Source organism: Lygodium microphyllum, chromosome 21 (genome assembly GCF_053477565.2).
Source record: "Lygodium microphyllum isolate KBCC chromosome 21, Lygodium_microphyllum_v1.1.10, whole genome shotgun sequence".
Lineage (NCBI taxonomy): Eukaryota > Viridiplantae > Streptophyta > Polypodiopsida > Schizaeales > Lygodiaceae > Lygodium > Lygodium microphyllum.
In genome coordinates this window covers 2,915,505-2,922,156 of record NC_141155.1, presented here as the reverse complement: position 1 = coordinate 2,922,156, position 6,652 = coordinate 2,915,505, and positions in this window count along the sequence as shown.

The following is a 6,652-nucleotide window of genomic DNA, read 5'->3' as shown; positions in this document are numbered from 1 at the left end:
TTTAGTGCCATCTGCATCCACAAAAGTTAACTACCTTTTACCTTCTACTTCATGGATGAAGGTCCCGCGGACTGCTTCTAGATACAGATCCGACTCCTTCAAGGGAGTGGTGTCCTCTTCTGATGTCCCACTAGAACCAACTTCTTCTTTTGGTGGAGACTTAGGTTGCTCCTTGAGATATTGAAATGGGATTAGAGCCGTTTTGGGTGTGGTTTCACGATTAGTTACCTCTTGGCTTGAAGACTCCTCTTCTGATGACACGTCCAGGAACGTCACATAACAGGGACCCTCTGATTTCTGTTGGGTTTGTGGGACTGGTGCGTGTTGGCATGGTGCATCATCATCATCTTTCTTTGGCAAAGGTGGGTGAGGGTGGCATGAGCCACTGCTGAAAGACGGCTTGTTTTTCTTAATCCATTTCTTATAAAGATTTTGCATATGAGAAGATCCATTTACTAGACCAAATGGTACCATCGCCATTCTGTCCCACAGCATAAGCTCGTCTGATTCCAATGCTTCTGGAACTTCTTCTTTATATATATCCTTTTCGGGTGGGATAGACTCTTCCATCTTGCGTTCATAACCTTCTTCTTCAATATCATCTCCATCCTCTTCAGTCTTAGTCTCAGTCTCAGTCTCAGTCTCAGTCTCAGTCTGAGGCTCAGTCTCTGTCTCTGGCTCTACTATGGCCATGTAACAGGGAGAGCAGTAAATCCATGCTTCTATCTCACTGTTAGAAGTGATTTCGGAAATCATTCTTGGTTCAAGTAGGAAGTATTCACCCATTGATAATGGCTTGGCATCTTTTGGGAGTTGGCTTACAGTATCCACTGTTAAGGAACGTGCCACTGTTTTCTTGGAAAGAATCTGTTTGACAGCATCTTCGTCTGCTGATGTTCCATCTGTAGCCTCATTAGGGGAGTCCGAAGATAATTCCAAGGAGGTGGATCCATGTCCTTTTTGAGCACCATATAGCTTCAGCACCACTTTGTTAGGTCCTCTACCCAAGGTCAAGGTTCCTTTGAACCAATCTGTCCTTGCTCTGGCTTCAAAAAGCCATGGTCTGCCCAATAACAGAGGGTAGGATGTACCATAAGAGTTTGGCTTCACCACCAGATAGGTTAGCCAATAGTCTTTTCCAGCCACTGTAGTCTTCACATATGGGAGAATGCCCAAAGGCTTGATTCTGCTCTGATCTGCCAGTCTGATGAGCCATTGGATTGGTTGCACACCTTGTAGGCCTAGATCCTTCATTCTCACATCCGTCATAATGTTCATTGATGAACCACCATCAATCAGTGCATTTGCAATAAAGCAGCTTTCTATCCACACGCCAGTCTCTGGGGTACCCGGATCTAGGAAGGCGTTAGCCACATCCACTTCTATTACAGGCTCTGGAGCTTTGTTGGACTTTGTTGCTATTGAGGGAGCAATCCTTAAGCCACGTCTTCTTGTCAGTATACTTTTGAACCTTTTTCGGCAATGGGAGACAGCATCAATAATTGTCGAAATGTGAGGTTTGGTTTAAAGGTATCTAGATCTCTGACCAGATCGTATTCCTTAATAGGATCCACTGGCTTCTCTAAACGGTTAGAGAATGGGGCAACACCCATTTTCATTTTCCTTGTTTCTTCCAATAGGGGCATCATGGGGACTTCTTCTGCCACTTGTGTCACCTCCTCCTCTTCTATCTCCTGGACCTCTGGTCCTGTCTCTGGAACTGTCTCTGTGACTCTCTGTAGCACTATGGTGCTCTGTACGACACTGTAAGGCTATGTTTTGTTATGTTCTTCTGGTGGAAGATTAAACTTCACTGTTCTGGTAGGAGGATTATTTTCTTTCTGGATAGGTGGTTCCTTCTTCTTTGCACACGTGATGGCAGCAACTTCCAATTCCACTAAATTGGAGGTAGGCTCTTGGGCCTTGGCCGGACTATCAGTAGCATTGTTTTTCACTGGGGTTGGGCTTGGACAATCTTTTGCAGTGTGGCCTTCTCCTTTGCATCAACTGCATAAGGGCTTGTAATCCACTGACCTTCTAGGATTTGGACAATTTGGTGAAATGTGTCCCTTTTCTCCGCATCTGTAACACTCCACTTCTGATTTGTGACCACCGCCAGACTGTCTTCCTCTGTAACTTTGAGAGGGAAACCTCCTTGGACCGAAATTAGGACCAAACTCCCAAGGCTTGGGTCCAATATCCTGTGTTGTCATTTTGGATTCCAGCAAGTTGAATCTTGTGTCTTCTTCCTTTCTTCTCCTATCATGCATCTCCTTCAGAGAGCAATATCCTTTGTATGGTTCTTCCGCAAACAGTAGGAACAGAAAGCTCCCGGAATGGTTGGTTTTCGTGTACATTCAGTGGCTAAATGGCCTGCTTGATGACACTTACCACACCAAGTATTTGACTGCATCACATCTCTTCCTACTCCTGCCACATTGGAAATGCTAGCAGTATTCACTTTCAGCGTCTGTAGCTGCTCTGTAATCACATCCATCAACTCCTTTTTGATATTTGCAACTGAGTTGGATAAATAATCCTTCAAGCTTTCTCCTCCTGAGGTACTGGCAGTAGGGTTTTGAGGAGTCTCTATAATCACTGCATAAATAGGTTGGGCGGGTGCAGAGGGGTTTCTGTTCTGATTTTGATTCAGAGCTCCTATTTGAACTATTGGCTATTGGCTCCAGTTGGTAGGGTTCCACTATTGCTGCTGATTTGGCATTGAGGAAAGTGGTTGGGACCATTGTTGTTGTGGTTGAACCATCATTTGAGGCATTGATTGTGGCCATTGTGGATTTGGTGCACTGTACTGTGATACTGGGGGCATTTGTTGGTAGGGGTAAGGGACTGTCCCTGGGACTACATTTGGTGGGTACATCATTCCTGGCATCAGAGAAGGTAGGACTCTTCTTCCTGTATTCATCGCCAATCTAGCTTCCACTTCATCGTACAGTCTTGCACCTTCTGTTGCAGCTTGCAATGTGGCTGGTCTTTGCAGCTCCACAAACTTACGGACTTCTGGTTGTAATCCTCTGAGAAACACCCCCTTCTGAATGCCATAATCTAGATTATGGTTAGTCCATCTCTTCAGGATGGATTCCATTCGTGAGACATAAGCTTCTACTCTTTCTCTAGAGGACTGACTTACGTTCATAAATTCCTCTCGCATTCACTCTTCAAAACCTTCACGCCTGAATTTAGTGAGGAAGGCCAACTTCAGGTCGTCCCATGTGCCAGAAGTTCCTGCTGCTTGTCTCTCATACCATTGAAATGCCGCGCCCTTGAAAGTGACGGGGAATATTGCTAACCAATGCTCAGGGGTTCTGGCATTGTTAGCCACACATGCTACCATAAACTCTACTACATGAAGATCAGGGTCTTCATTGTACTCTCCCTTAAAAACTGGCAACGGGACTACATTCACGGATCTGGCTTGGAAGTGGACCTCCTGCAGGAGGAGGAAGGGCTTGATGTGCCATTGGGACTTCTGTAAAGAGTTTGGCAAGGGCGTCAAAGGCGGCTTCTGCTGCGAGCTTGTTCTCAGCTCTGATTTTTGCTTTCTCTCTTCTCGCGTACCTCTGGACTTGTTCTAATGCTTGCCTCTTTATTGCATCATTCATCAGGGGGTTGGCTCCACTATGTTGTTAGTGCTCCACAGAGGGATAACAGAAGGCTTCACTCTCTAGAGGACTCTCTTGCCAACATTTCTTCTACTTCTTCCTTTTCAACGTCTCTGAATTTTGCTTTCATGCCACTGCACAGAGGAAGGTATTCGGTTCTGAAGGTGTCAAAATGCATACGTCTAAGCATTGTGGTGGTGCCATCATCATAGTAATGCCAGCTTCTGATGGTTTCAACAGTGTATATTTTAAAGAACACTCTATCTACCAACTTCTAGTGGATTGCCAATTGAACAAACAGAAGATTGTCAGAATACCAAGCATCCCACGTATCTTACTATTGAGCATCAACGAACAAATTCCAACTCTTTTCCTTCTTGTCTTTGTGAACCTCTACAGACCAAGACTCCTGAAGCTTCTTCACAATCTCCCACTTGATGATGTCTGGAAACTTCTCAATGAGTGCCAAATCTTCCATGTATGGTCATTCTCTCTGTTTCTGCTCTTCAGTTTATTCCCAAACAGTTTGTCACCAAGATGCAAGTTTCTGCTGCTTCAACAGGAAGAGGAAACTGTCCACCACATAGAGCATGCATCATGATGGTGATGTGTTTCCGCCATTGTGGGATGAACTTCTTGTGGAAAATGGCTTTGATTATGAGAAATTACAACTCTTCAGTGGAAGAAGGAACTTTACAAACATCCATTGAATTCTTCTCTTCTTGGCAATGTCATTTCCTTCATTTTCAGCCTCTTCTGGTGCTTGTTGATGGCAAGCTTCCCCAGCTGCGCGCCAAAAACATGGAGCCCCAAGAGGATCACCAAGGAAAAGGGAATTATCTTGCAAGAAAATCTATCTTGTAACATCCACAAGCTTTTTTATTAGGTTTTATATGATCACAATGAAGGAAAGAACACCAGGCACAACAAATCTTCATGCAGCATCATATAGATCTCCCACGGATTTGATAAAATCAACCATATTCTTCAACATCTTCACAAAATCCATCAATAGAACAAAGAAAGAAAATGAATACACCATCTTTGAATGGAAATACATCACATAGTATTCATCTTCAATGTCTTCATAGTCTTCTCTCTCAATCTCTCATATACAATCATTCTGTTTCAATAGAATTGACTATCTTTGACTCTCTCTCTCTCTCTCTCTCTCCATCAATAGTACATCATATCCTCACTAAAATCTCTCATAATCACTCACAATAATTCTTATTAGGTCGTGGATACCCTTCCCAAGAGGTATGTCTGATATGAAGAGGCACCAGAGCCACTACAGTGTCCTTTCGTAGCTCACCACTGTCACTTCACTCCAGTCTTTACTTGAGTCTTCAGCAGCTACTTCTTTCACTTCTTTTAGCTCTTTTGTACTTGTATTCACCTCTTTCCAAGGTTAGAAAACTTTTCCAAGCTACACTCTCATCCAATAGAACACATACAAAAGCATACAGAAGGTCTACAGAAGCTCATCAGAGAGTTACAGAAGGTCAACAGAAAGCATCAGAACCACATAACTCATACCAAAACCATTCCAAACCATCAAAAATCACTCAATAAGCTTTCAAACAATCTCAAACCCTATCAATCAATACTCCATCTCTCCTTACAGAGAGAAAACAGAACAAAAATAGAAGCAATCATGACTAATCAGAACATCATTAGAACTTCACATCTCTACTAATAAACATCATGAGCTTAATAAAACCATTCCAACCTATCCAAAACACTCTCAAACCACTTCCAAACCAATCAATCATCTCATAAAATCAACCATTCATCTCTCAAAAACAACAAAAATTAGTCAAAAAATAGGTCATTTCAACACTCAACACCTATCCACAGGATACCTAGCTCTGCTAGACCTGCGCAAAGTAGGTTCACTCCCAGGTGCTCTCAAAACATCCCTAGTCTTCCTTACTCTAGGTGTAACAATAGAAGGGATACCCAACTCATCATCAATGCTCTGTTATGAGCCACTGGATTCACCATCCACATAAGAGTGACCTGCATTCACATCAAACATGGGCTAATCTACCTTCTCTTTTCCTTTTCATGATACCTGCATACCACTATCTGCATTGCTTTGAGAAGATTCTCCTGATCTCAATCTGCCTGTCCATGGCGAAGAATGTGAACCACTGCTAGAGGACGCTCCAGGTCTACTAATATCTTGTGACAGCTGCTGTGAATTTTGTGCAGCATTACCATTTTGTGGGTCTACATTATCAATCACATTTACTGGTTTATACTAGCTACTCATCTCATAAAAAACGACATCTTTGCTCACTATAAACTTACGAGTAGAAGGGTTATAGCATCTATACCCTTTTTGCTACAGAGAGTAACCAATAAAGATGCACTTCTTAGCTTTTGGATCCAACTTGGATCTCAACTCATCTGGCACATGAACATAGGCAATGCAACCAAAAATTTTCAAATGAGAAATATCTGGTTTCCTACTAGTATACCTCTCCTCTGGACTCATCCCATGTATTGTTGCAGTGGGAGTCCTATTCATTATGTAGACTGCTGTAGCAACTGCTTTAGCCCAGTAAAAATTTGGCAAGTCTTTTTCATTGAGCATGGCACGAGATACCTCTCCAATATGCTTATTTTTCCTTTCTGCAATTCCATTTTGTTGTGGGGTATGACTGCATGAATATTGATGCTTTATGCCATGCTCCTGCAGGAACCTTGCCAACTCATTTGAGAGGTACTCTCCCCCTCCATCTGACCTTAGGCATTTTATTTGCAGGCCTGTTTCTTTTTCAACCATAGCTTTAAGAGTTTTGAAATGCCCCAAAACTTCACTTTTCTTTTTCATAAAATACACCCAAACTTTTCTACTATAGTCATCAATAAAAGTGACAAAATAATGACAGCCTCCAAGAGATGCAGCTTTAGTAGTCCACACATCAGAGTGGATTAATTCCAATGGCTTCTTACTCTCTTGAACATGTCTAGGAAATGGTTTCCTTGCCTGTTTTCCAAACTGACAGGCTTCACATACCTTA